A 13,976-nucleotide genomic window follows, 5' to 3' on the forward strand; every position below is an offset into this window, starting at 1 on the left:
CAAACTATGCCAATGACACACAAGTACTGCTCTCCCTCACTGGTTACTACGACCAAGACGCAGCAGCCCTCGTCCAAATCTACACCACCATCCAAACATGGAGGGCAATCAGTGGTCTTTTCCTTAACGTGGACATAACCGAGATCATACTTCTTGGTCCCAAAGACATCTTGCCCAAACTTAACAAAAAGTATGACAATTTCACTATCAACAACACCAATATCCCAGTCTCCACTTCTGTAAAAACCCTTGGAGTCTACCTTGACTCAACCCTTTCCATGACTCGACAAGTCAAACCCATCGCCTCTGCCCACACCACCAAAATCATAAATGACATGAAACCTTTTTTACCCCCCAAAACTGCCTTTCCATAGCCCGTGCCACTATCGGAGCTAAGATGGACTAGTGCAATGCAATCCTTGCAGGCACCTCAGCCAAAATGTTCAACAGGCTCCAAATAGTGCAGAACAATGTGCTATGTGCAGCTCTCAGCATTCCCAAAAGAGTGCACATCACTCAAGCCAGGCGAGCTGCTCACTGGCTACCCGTTAAGGAACATGTCAGCTTCAAAACCCTAACCATCACGCAGAAATGCATGAGTCTCAGCACCATCCTATGGAACTGAAAGCATCAACAGAGTCATCTCTACCCGTCCTAAAAGAAGTCACCATACCAACCAACTGCAAGTCACACTCATCAAGGCATAGGCTTAGGCTTCCACCACATTGCTCCCAAATTATGGAACGCACTCCCCAGCGAACTTAGAGCAGAGCCATCCCTCCTCATCTTACGCAAAACCCTCAAAACCACTCTGTTCAACTAAATCCTCATGCTCACCGAGCAAAATCTGCAACTCGGCCCCATTGCTTCCCAGGTAACCACTAAACTAAGCATCTAATTAACTTCTACTGTATCCATTGTAACCACTATGCATATTATGTCCTTGTAACCACTAAGCTGAACTGCCTGTAACCACTAAGCTTAGCTGCTGTCTTGTAACCATTATGCACACCACTTTCCCTGTAACCAGCAAGTCTTCCTGTAACAGCGCCACAATGCCTAAGGGCTGCTGTGCGCTATATAAATGCTAATAAATAAATAAATATATCTGCTATAATATCAAATGATATACTATTTACATGGGGCTTGTACAAATAACACAATTCCAAGATGGCACCACGTTTTGGGACAAAGACATAGGTTGAAGGGGAGATGGAACACACAGTCCCCTTTCTATGAGGATGAAATGTGTCTATAAGAGGGAGTTCAAAGTGGTGCCCGGGTTTAAACAAACACCGAAAAACGTATGTAAATGGGAAAGCAAGGAAGACTCTTAACCTTGGAGTGACAGCTCTATGTGTATCGCAGCATTAAGAAAGTAAAAAGGTAACAATACATATATTGTTAATACCAACACCAGTCGGTAATATAATATGGATTTATATTATAGTTTGTGCAATAGCATTTTGGTCGAGATTTTGGGCATAATTTTAATTTTCATGCAGTGAGAATACTGAAAGGTGGCAGTAACATTGGATTCTAATTTTGAAAACATATACATAGAGATTTAGCACTATAGGTAGCCTTTTTTACTTATTCACTAATGTACTCAGGTGAACACTAAATACTGGGAACAAAAAGGGAAATGGGATGAAGCCACATCAGTGATGTATTGCAAAATATAAAATGATAATGCCAGTTGAAAGCACTTTAAATCCATAACCAATGGCATATAGGTATTGGTGAAAATAGGATTTAGTATATTGATATTATTGAAATTGAGGATAACACATAATTAATGATGCTACCTCGTGTTTGTAACTCCTGTTTCTTTTGTTATACTTTGTCTCCTATACCTAAAGTTGTTTGATTTGGAAACTTGTTTTGACAATTTGAAATATGCAAACTAGATTAAATTGTTAAGGAAGTGTGAACGTAAGTCAGCTTTGAAGAAGCTTACAAGCGACCACATGAATTGATGCATAACCTGTGAAGAATCCTGCAGATCCCTCGCCAAAACCTTGCGTAAAGTCTCCGCCCAAGTGGCCAGGAGAGGGCAGCCGCTTCCTGATCCCAATCTTGGGGGTTGTGTACTGCGGGAGAATCCCCTGGGTGGAGACAGGACCCAGGGTTGTGAGGAGATTCTGTGGGATGAGAGACTGTATTTTTCCGCTGAAAGGGGTAGTTTTACCAAAATTCCAGAAGAGGTTATGGCTTATTGTCATTTTGATATCTCTCAACCTCCTATCAAAACTGAGATGGTAAATCCTAACATTGTAACCCCACAACATATTATACCAAAATAACACATCTTTGTTATCCCTAAAAACAAATATCCTCCACAATACCAAAGGTATGCTACAAGGAATGGTTGAAATGTTGACTTCTATACCCCTTCTTCATCTAATAAGGTTAAAACCCCCAATCTCTCTTTTGAAATTACTAAGGGAGTTAAATCTACCCTTAATTTGATAAAAGAAGTAGAAAAACCTAAGTTCACTAAAGTGAACTACATGACCCTGAATCCCATAGGGACAGAGACGAAGAAGAGGGCTGAAGAGGCATGTAGAAAAGGAGGGCAGGCAATTAGACCTACCAGTCTTTGCCAAGATCATGCAATTAACAATAAGGGCCTGCACTGAAATCAATTGCCCCACCTAAGAAGCATAAAAGGCTGCTGCAGAAAGGGGAAGTAGAATGGAGCAGGAGCTGGAAGGCTGGTAGTAGCAATAGAAGGAGAAGAGCATGAGTTTGCCAGTTCATAAGGAAGTGTGGTCACTTAAGGGACGCTGGGGCAAGAGGAAAGCAGATTTCACCTGAAAGTCCTTAGAGAATCCTGTGTTCACAAACTCTGCTTTGCCGTGGCTGCACTGAGAAAGATGTGCCAAAGTTGAAAGTCTTCCCAGGTGTGCCTAGTGGCGGTGACTGCAGAGCCGTGACTGTGCTGCCACCTGAGGCCTGTGTACAGAAGCAAGCCGAGAGACAGTGGCGTGCTGGAGACTCGGCCTGGTTAAGACCAGACTGAAGACACATATGCTGCCAAGGGGTGTATGTCCCAAGATTGCCTTAAGTAGTAGCAGAAGCAAGAGAAGCCTGGAAGTGAAAGCAGCCCTCAAGCATAGTGTTCCTGGAGCTGGTGAGTGAAGCTCTGTGTGCAAGTTCACTTTGAAAACCTTGCCGGTAACTGTTGCCAGCTCTATAATAACTCACATAAGAGTGGGAGCGAATAGAATTTGTTTGTCGCTGTAGAGAGACAGGATAACAATAAGAATGTATCACACGCACTTCTAATGCAAGTCCGAGTGCTCGCTTCTACCAGAAAGCTTTCATTTTCATTGTTGAACTGTTTAAACGTTACCAGAGTAGTTGCATGTCTCCAATTAAGGAGGAGAATGTTTCCAAATCACTCAGAAACCTAAAGATGACTTTCATAAATTGTTACAAGGTATATTCCATGAAAGCGAGGTTGCGTCTGAACAATTGTGATACCGACCGGAGCCAGAGTATAACTCTGCGTTGATAAAGGGGAATATAATTCTTTATGGGTCTTTAAAGTTAAAGATCCTCATCAAAGAATGGTCGCGTGTTCCTAAATCAGTTTTTATTTTGAAGATTGATCCTTGTAACATACAGAACAAGTCTTCTATAACTGTAGAGGTTGCTGAACTGACGAGAAGAACAAGCATTGTCCAAGCCAGTAGACAAATCCTTTCTATAGTGAAACCAGCCCTGTTTGTTTTCTGAGGTTGTCAAAGTTGTTGCAAATCCAGTGTACTGTGACACGAGTGTGTCAATGGTATACAAAGCTGCAAGTGTGGCAATACAGCTTCAGGGTAACTACTGGAACCATGAAGGTGTGAATGAAGCTGGGGAAGGGAGCTGGGTGCTTGTAAGAGGAATACATCTGCAATCTGTAATGCTGAGACTGTTGAAGTTGAAAGAGGAGCAGTCTGCATGCAGAGGCTGATTGTAGTGGTGGCAATAAGACAGACAGAAGAGGCAAAAAGGCTTTCCTTTTCTGATAACCTAGAGAAGAAGTGTGCCCTGCCTACCTGTGGAGGTTGAAGAGTCTTGTCTTTAATACACCTTACAATTCTAAAATATCAAGTTGGAGTAGAACTACTAGAACTGCGGTTGTGTATAATACTGTCAGAGTCTCTTATCCTAAAGTTGGTTGAAGTAGTGGCATGCTGTGGAACAAAGGAACCTGTTCCCACAGTAACAGTAGTAGACAGGGTTGTTAAGAGGAGAGTAACACCCTAAGAAGAATCATCCCGACAATTATACCAAATACACTGCAGAGGTCGGAGGCAGTTGTTGAAGCATAAGTTATATCTTTATTCTTTGAACTATGGCAAGCCAATGCTGGAATGAGAATATCTAGGATTACCATTGATGCTGTTTTCTTGGCTGGAATTGGAAGGGGAATTCTTTCCTCAGAGAGCTTAAGAACTGGTCCCTGTGGATGTTTGTTTGGTGAACTTTTATTTCATTTGGAACTTACAAGACCTGGTTCAAGACTTTGTTTGCTTTTGAACGCTTGGGAAAAATGACTTTCAGCAAACTTGGGGAAGGGATCTACCCAGGACAGGTGATGGTCATCTAATTCACACTGGTTGTTGGTTATTCTCTTATTTATGTTGTTTCTGTTTTACTTTGAATGCGTGGTTGTTTAGTGTGAGGAACAGTTTTCATGATGCTGGGAGTAATTCCCTTAGACTAGATAGGGAACTCTCTGTTAGAGTAAGTTTAGTGAGGATTAATTTACAATTTTTACCTTTAATAAAAGGTTTAATTTGGCTACAAACACAAGCAGTTGTCTTCCTCGCATTACTGACCCCTCACACACCTTAGTGAAGCACCTGAAGCACCTGTTGGCAGGAATTTAGGCATGATATATGGCATGAATTTAAGCAAGATATATACATTCACTAAACAAATGCATTGTACATAAATGCCTTGACTAAGTATGTGTTAGGCAGGAACTGAGGTACAACATAAATCTGCTAAATGAGTGGATGTATTTGTGGTATTACAAAAGAAAATAAGATGAAGTTGGTTAAATACATTTTATGAATGAAGTGGAATTTGTGTAGATGTTAGGGGAAACATTCCCAAGGAAATTAGGGGAATTTGAGAAGTAAGTAATAAGAAACTAATTTAGCGTGTATAAAATGATCTGCAGTTGAACTTAAGTTAATAATGTGGGCACTTGCAGGTGGGTGCCAAGACAATTCCTGTGCTGTCCTGTGTATATTAGATAATTGATAGTGGTGAAGAATTAGAACTTAACTATTGGAGCACAGGGAGGATCAATTGTAGTACCTGGTATTGGAGAAGTAGCTTTCCCAGCTGTTATTCACAATATTCTTATTTTTATCACCCTTCTAACTGCCACTGGCTACGCGGCTCAGCCTGGCTCTGCCCTTCCAGGACATCAATGATGCGGAGGCTTCCCTCTCCGTACACATCTCCCTTAACTCGTTGCATTTCTTCTCTTGTAGGTGTCAAGAAAAAACAGAACAGCTTCCTTCTTCGCTGACTATGGGGTTTAGTTCAGCATTGCATGTAGCAAATACATACAAAGAAATATCTTTGTGGAATAAAGTAGTTGTAGAAGGTATTAGAGTCTTTTCCACATCCATATATGCAGACCCAGTAGTTTGGACTGGGAGTTCCGCTCTGGAATAGGAGTCCTTTTCCCCAAGAGGGGAGTCATTCCCAGTGAGGTCCTACTTGCCCAGACCCCTATGGGAGGGACTTACATCATGGGTTCACCTCCCTTGCCTCAAAGGGGTTGGCTACTTGATCTTCATTTTTTTTGTTGATGGTTAGTTTCCCGGGTCCAGACATATGGTTCCTTTTCTGAAAATATTTACCAAGATGATAGGAGAGTGTATTTGGGAGACTTTTCTATTGGAGAATGGTGTAATAGATCTGGGAAGCAGGGGAAGTCAGTCACTTCCTTCAGTAGACAGGGTCTCCTGCCATCTTTATTTTGGTGGAGCAGACTCTAGCTTCTAGGGTGAGGGGAATCCTTGGGTATGTCTCTTACTGCACCTCCCCTTTAGATCTTCGGGGCGTATGAGATCTGAGCGGATAACAGTCTGCTTGCTCTCAGAATCTATTGGTGCTTGGGCTTGGATGTTGCTAACCCTAATGCTTTCTTTACTTTGGAAGGATTGAGGTTTGTGTGAGGGGTCAGAAATGTGAGGCGGACAACTTTGTGAAGGATTTTCAACAAATGCCATTTTATTAAATGAGAAGGTTGGATAAACACCTCACTATCCCTACCCTGATGAGATTACCCTACCTAAAATGAACTAAAGGAAACACTCTAACAATGGATATCTGTCCCTCATACTTACACATAAAATAAATGAATAAGGTAATGCATGGCAGTTCAAAGCAAATAAAATTAGTATAGGCAGTGCTTTTGTAATGTAACAACAGTCTCTCCTTATAATCTCAGAACAAAGTTCTAACACAGTTCTTTGCAACTTCAACTTGTCAACAGAAAGTCTTAACACAGTTTGTTGCAACTTCACCTTGTCAACAGAAAGTTCCAACACAGTTCTTTGCAACTTCAACTTGTCAACAGAAAGTCTTAACACTTCAATGATTCAACAAAGAAAAGTAGAAGGTTATTTTCTCCTCTTTGAACAAGAGTAAGATTTATCCTCTTCAAAATAAAGAACCTTTTTTCAGTTCGTAAATAGCAACAGTTATTGTCTTGGTCAGGATGATTTGCCACAACTGAAGAGTTGTGAAGAAACTCCTTTACAGTAGCTTTTACAAAGCTCTTTCTTCAGCACCATAAACAATATAAAAGATCTCTATCAGCACCACTTTATAGCAATTCATCAACTTCTACCTGGTTTACTTCCCTGCCAGGCCAACTACCGCAGTTCACACCTGGTTTACTCCCATGGCAGGCCTCATCCTCCAAAGGTGTACCATCCTGGTATACTCCCCTGCCCGAACAATGTTTCACAACAAGTGCTTCTGTGGTTAAGATCAACTAACAAGGGGTTTACAACAACGCTCCAGTTTTCATCATTTTGCAGCTTCAAACTTTTAACAACTCTTCAGGGAAAACAAGATTCACATTGGCGCTCTTTAATATTCGTCTGCAAATTAAGCACCTCTCCTTCTGAATACCCTTTTCCAGAAGAGCAGCCCTTTTGCCACTCTTGTGTCCCCCACTGCACCAGTGACCAAATACTGACAAGGATAGGGACTTATTCGGCTTCTCCCTTGGCTTTGCAATGTGAGTTTATACCAACTTTTGCTATTTGCTGTACAAAGTATGGGCAACAAGTTTCACAACTTATGGACCTTTCATTAGCCCCTTTTTGCCTTTGGCAATATCTGTTAGATTTGAATTGCCTTAATTTTAGTCTCTCTTGGCTTGGGCAATGGTTGTAGGATTCGTTCTTATTAATATCACCGTTTTGGGTTGCTTCATATTCCACAAACTCACACACTTAAAGTTAGTCATTTGGTTCCGTGAAATGCGTCTTTCTCTGCTTTTTAACAGTTTGGTATCCGTAATTACTTCTAGGATCACTTTCACTCATACGCGAGTGCTGCTTACTTGGTGAACTTCTGCCTTGAACACGCAAGTGGGTGTGGAGCACTGCAGGGTTACTACCAGCCTGTCAACTTGCTGGGTAAGTCATGCGCTTTCATTCCCCCTCACTGTTGGCAGGACTTCTGTGCCTCCTTGTGACCCGGAAAACTGCTTCTCCTAGTCTGCCGACACCCGTGCCACTTGTAATTGCAGCTTCTCCTGCTCCCGAGGTCCTCTGGTGCACGCCAGCCACCGGAGACAGCTTCCTGGGCAGGAAAGCTTCCCTCGATTTCCACTGCGAAGCTTCTGCAGAACAGGTACCCAGAGGGCAAGCTTTCCTCCTGCACCCTTCCTACTGCACAATCTCTGCACGGCAGGCTGCTGGTGGCACACACCCTCTCAGGATTGGCAGCTGTCTTCTGCCGAACAGTGGTCCCAGCGTCTTCTCCCTCCTCCAGCTTCTGCCTCAGCTGCCTGCATGAATCAACAGCTTCCTGCTCACTCTGCTTCTTGCTCTCTCTCTTGGCCTGCACCTGAGGGGGCCTTTTAAGCCCCTTGGTCTCCCTCAGGTGTGGGTCATTTCCATTAATGATCTGACCACTCCTGCAATATTGTGCCTTTTTAGTCCTCTTCTCCGTCCCAGGGAATTATGGGACTTGAAGTCCCTAGAGGCAAAGTTAGTTTTTCATTTCTGTTCCTCATAATATTCTTTAAAGGAATATCATAAGGATCAGTTACCAGAATTATTTGAAAAGAGGAATGCAGTTCTCTTGAATTTAAACCGTTATTATTCACAGATTGCCTTTCACTGTAACTTTGGGAGTTAGTGAGGTTTTTAGCTTTATAAGTCTTCAGGATTTTGGAAGGGTCTTTATTTCTCCTGATACTTAGGAGTTTGTAATTGTTTTCACCCATATTTATATGTTTAGTTTGTGGAACAAAAAGATGGTTATTACAACAAGCCATTACATACTTTGGCATTGAGGATATATTCTCCCTAGATGAAGACAAATACTGCACCTCACCCCTCGGAGTCCTCTCATTCCCCTGAGCCCTTTCTCCTCCCAGGGGATTCTCCCTCAGAACATCGCCCCCCAGGTCAGGACCAAGAAGAGTCTGCCTTTCCCTCGCAACTTGGGAGGAGGCTTTAGGCTGGTGTTTGGTGTAGGATTCATCACAGTTGCAATAACAAACTTCCAGAGTATCGTCTTGTTCTCCCTCCTCTTCCTGCTGCCACTCATCTGCCCCTACCCATCCTATTTCCACAGGTTCCGCTGTCTGATTTTTGGGACAGAGGTGGGCAAATGTCCCTTTTCCCCACAGGTGAAACAAGTCAGCAACGTTGGAATGATAGGCTTTGACTGTCCAATTTCCTTTCCTGGGGTACATTTTGATTTTGGGAAAGTTAGATAAAAGGGTTGTTTTAAGGTCTCATCCCTGGGATCGGGTCGACTAAGGAAGGATTTCTCTGGCTTCCGATAGACTTCAATACCTGCATTTTTAGCAGGTGGCTTAAACTCTCTTTGGCACTTCCACTCTTCCTGTGGCTCTTAAATATTTAGATGCATCTGAGTGGGCTGGGGCATGTGAATGGCTGTCTTCAGGGAAGGTTGTGGTTGTTGAAGTAGGGCTTTCTGAAGATATGGACAAATTGTTCTAAGGTGATAAGTTTCAGGTAGATTTCTTTTTCCTAGCCATTGCTTAAATGTGTTTTGAATTCTTCCAGCCAATTCTAGGGGGCTCTCATTTGGAAGCAGCTGAGTATTACGGAATTTGAGCCAGAAGAAGGCCACAGTGTAACGCCCACCTGGTTCCCACGGGGGCGCTGATCTAGTCTGGATTACTGCGGCCTCTTCTAGCATGATGCGCAGGACCCGGAACACCGATTGGACAGGACCTCCAAATCGTGCTTTGCTTGGCCCGTAGGAATATCCTTCTGCAGATGGGAAAGGGGATTAACAGTCTGCAGAATGGTGTGCTAGCTCCCCCCTTTCCCCCCTCCGTTCCTCTCTATTCCTCCAAACCCGGTTTAAGCTCACCTTATGGTTTGGAAGGTTGAACTCTACATCCTGCTTCTGGTGCAGGGGCGCGCGTTCGTCCAGTTACTTCACTGGTTTTCAGAATGGCGCTGGCAAAATCCACTTGACTTTCCTGAGCGATGCGCCGTAAGTATGAAAGTTCAAAGTTCAAGTGAGGCCCCCTTTATGCTGTCTTTCTCACCTGTGATCTGTCCTTTATTTCAGGTGCAGAATGAAGGCGATGCGTCGAGGGGTTAACCTGCCGAGGTGAGTAGTAATGAGGGTGATCCCTCTAGATGTCCTTATCATTCCTCTGAAATGTCTCTAGTCCTTTCCCCATAGGGGCCGGGGTACGGTACCTGCCAACGGGGCGGCGCCGACCCGAAATGTGGAAGAAAAGCCGGTAAGTATTATGGCTGTTAATCAGGCTTTCCTTCTGTGTGTCCTTCTGCTCACCTTTTGTTTCTTCCTCTCTCCCCTAGGTGCAGAGATGTGGCGTCCGATGCTGACAGCCGCGATGGAGCCGGGAGATGTCTCGAGGGCAGGACAGGTGAGTGAAGCGTGGCGCTGCAGCGAGCAACGTGATGCTTTTAAAGTGAAGTCTTCCTTCAGGGATGCTGGCGAGAAGATTCCGGATGCAGGTAAGAAGCTTGAAATAATCCTTGGTTTTCACCTTTCTCTTCTCTTCCTTCCTGGCAGGTATTCCAGGTTCAAGACGGGCGTGGCTGTAGTCCAGGAGCAGGAGCAGACACGGTGAGCGTTAAGCTGCAGGAAGCAGAGCAACGCGAAGCATGAGCTGCTGTCTGGGCGTGGCTTAAATAGCCTCCAAAGAAGTCCCAGGTATGTATCCTTCCCCAACTAGGTATGTATCCTTCCCTGGCTACGCCCGAGTGAAAAAATAGTCCCTTTCAGGTCTCAGGGAGGCCTGAAGCATGCAGCATGGTCTGCATCAGGTAAGTGCACAAAACACCTCCCTTTATGAGCCTGGCGCCAAAGGCGCCAGGACTGAGTCCAAAGAGTCCCTATAAGGGGCTGCTGGGCTTTTACCCGAGGGCATGATGCCTGCTTCCGGGGGTGCTGGGCCTGGCCTGATCTGATGCTCCGGGGGTAGGCATCATGACAGCACCACCCCCCCCCCCCCCAAGGCCCCTCCCAAGGTCGTTCCTTCTGGAGGTTTCGGTTTGTTTGGGAAATTCCGATGGAACCTTTTTACCAGCCGAGGTGCATGTACGTGATCACTGGGTTCCCAAGACCTTTCCTGAGGCCCGTACCCTTTCCAATCAATTAGATAGAAAAGCTTTGATTTTAAGATTTTGGAATCCAAAATGTTCTTTACTTCGAATTCTGGCTCTCCATCTATCAGGATTGGGTCTGGTGGCTTTATTAATCTGGTTCCTGGTTGTACTGGTTTCAAAAGTGACACATGAAAAACGGGGTGAATCCGCATGTTGGCTGGTAGATCGAGCTTGACTGCTACTGGGTTAATTATAGCTTTGATTGAGTAAGGGCCTAAATACCTTGGATTAAAAGTTCGAGGTCCCTTGAGCGATAAGTGTTTGGTAGCCAACCATACTTGATCCCCAATTTGGTACGGAGGCGCCTCCTTTCGATGTAGATCCGCATTCTTTTTGTATTTCTCTTTCGCATGTTGCAAATGTGCAGTTGCATCCTTGAAGGCTTGAGTTATCGTAGAATGCAAATGATCCACTGCGGGCATTTCAAGGCTCGAAGGTGAGTCCAAGTCTGAAGTACGAGGATGATGTCCATATAGGGTAAAAAAGGGGCTTTGACCCGTTCCAGAGTGTATCGAGTTATTATAAGCATATTCAGCCACCCACAGAATATCCTTCCAATTACCCTCCGATTGGTGCAACATACATCGTAGAAATTGTTCAAGGGTCTGGTTTGTTCTCTCCGTCTGACCATCGGTCTGTGGGTGGTGGCTGGTCGAGAGTCTTACGTCGATTTGTGCCAGCTGACAACACTTTTTCCAAAAATGAGAAATAAACTGGCTTCCCTGATCGGAGACTAGTATGGACGGGAATCCATGCAAACGGATGATATTCTCGAGGAATTCCTTGGCAAGAACAAAGGCTGAAGGTAATCCTTTCAACGGAATAAAGTGGGCCATTTTGGAAAATAAATCCACCACGACCAGAATAGTATTGTACCCATTACAAGAGGGCAGGTCCGTGATAAAATCTAGTGACAGGGTGTGCCAAGGTGCTGGTGGAATGTCTAAGGGCTGAAGAAGACCAGCGGGTCTTGTCTTTTGACCTTTGTTTTGGGCACAAACTCCACAGGACATCACGAAAGATTTAATATCCTTTCGCCAGGAAGGCCACCAGAATTGTCGTCTAACCTTTTCCTCATTTTTGGCAATGCCAGGATGTCCTTCCATCAGGGTGTCATGATGACGGGAAATAACCAGTTCTTGCAATTCCTTTTCTGGCAAAAATAAGCGTCCTTGGAAGTAAGGTAAGCCATCCTTGACTGAAAAGTTAGACCCCTTTTTGATCCAATCCTGCAAGGCTGAAGAGTCCAGGACTTGTTTTACTCGTGCTTGAATGTCTTCAAGGGTTTGTAAAGTGGTTATTCCCAAAATTCTTTGTTCGGGAATTATCGGCACAGGTTCTGAGTTTGTGTCTATTTCTTCCATTCCAATTCGGGATAGAGCGTCCGCCTTACCATTCTTAGAACCGGGGCGGTAGGTGATTACAAAATCGAACCCAGCAAAGAACAAAGCCCATCGGAGCTGTCGAGACGATTGGGCCTTGGCAGTTTTTAAATATTGTACATTTCGAAGATCAGTGATCACGGTGATGGTATGCCGGGCGCCGAGGAGATAATGCCGCCAAGCCTTAAAGGCGGACTTAATGGCTAATAGTTCCTTATCGGTAATCGCATAATTTATCTCCGGCGGTGAGAACTTTCTGGACCAAAATGCTACGGGGTGCAGTTGGTTGGTTTCAGGGTCTCTCTGAGACAGGACAGCTCCCATGGCTAAGCTGGACGCGTCGGTTTCGACTATATATGGGAGATCAAGACGCGGGTGCTTCAAAATAGGTGCGGACGTGAACTTAGCTTTCAACTCCTGAAAGGCCTGTTCGGCTTCCTCGGTCCATTCAAAACGTTTATTTTTTCGCAAGAGTGCAGTGATGGGTTGCACCACACGTGAAAACTCCGGGATAAACCTGCGATAAAAGTTGGCAAAACCAAGCATGCTTTGGACACCTTTCACTGAACTAGGTGATGGCCATTTGAGGATGGCATCCACTTTCCATGAATCCATTCGGACCCCTTTAGGTGTCAGGATGAATCCGAGAAACTCAACCTCGGTGGTATGGAAAACACATTTTTCCAGCTTGGCAAACAGTTTGTGCTGGCGCAGTTTCTCTAGGACGGCCCTGACATGTTTTCTGTGATCAGATTCCGAAGAGGAGTACACAAGAATGTCATTGATATACACGATAACACAGACATCAATGAGTTCCCGAAGGACATCATTCATGAAGAATTGGAAGGCAGCAGGCGCGTTGCACAACCCGAAAGTCATCACCTGGTATTCGAATAGTCCATATTTTGTACGGAAGGCCGTTTTCCATTCGTCGCCTTCTTTTACTCGTACCAGATGATAAGCCCCCCGGAGATCTAACTTGGTGTATACGCAAGCGTCCTTCACCTGGTCAAGGAGTTCAGGGATCAGAGGCAGAGGGTAACGATTTTTAACAGTTGTCTGGTTCAATACGCGGTAATCGATACAAGTCCTAAGGTCACCCTCTTTTTTAGGCACGAAGAACAAAGCTGAAGATGCCGGGGACTTTGACGGGCGAATGAAACCATTGGCGAGGTATTGATCTAAATATTGTCTCAAATGCAGATTCTCAGGTTCAGTAAGGGCATAAATCCTGCTACAAGGGGGTTGTGCACAGGGCACCAGATCGATTTGGCAATCATACGATTTGTGGGGAGGTAACGTGTTGGCCTGTTCCTTTTGGAAGACGTCCTGAAAGTCTTGGTACTCTGGAGGTAGTTGCACTGGGACAGAGGTTACTGATGCTAGATTAATCTTTGGATTTTCTGGGTAGCAGGTTTGTGCACAATCCGGGAAGGTTATTCTCTTCGCTCGCCAATCAATTCGAGGATTATGTGTCTCTAACCAAGGGACTCCGAGAATAAGCTGAAACTGTGGAGCCTTGATCACATCAAACACAACTGCCTCCCGATGGCCATCCGGACCTACAAGTGTCACCTCAGCTGTGGAATGTGTTACCGGTCCAGAGGCAATTTCGGTTCCATCTACAGTGGTGATGACATCTTTGCTGGTTTTAGGACGCAGAGGGAGGTTTATCCTAGAGACCAATTCTCGATCCACATAGTTTCCT

The sequence above is a fragment of the Ambystoma mexicanum genome, chromosome 14, assembly GCF_040938575.1.
Source record: "Ambystoma mexicanum isolate Mex_15411 chromosome 14, UKY_AmexF1_1, whole genome shotgun sequence".
NCBI classification, from domain to species: domain Eukaryota; kingdom Metazoa; phylum Chordata; class Amphibia; order Caudata; family Ambystomatidae; genus Ambystoma; species Ambystoma mexicanum.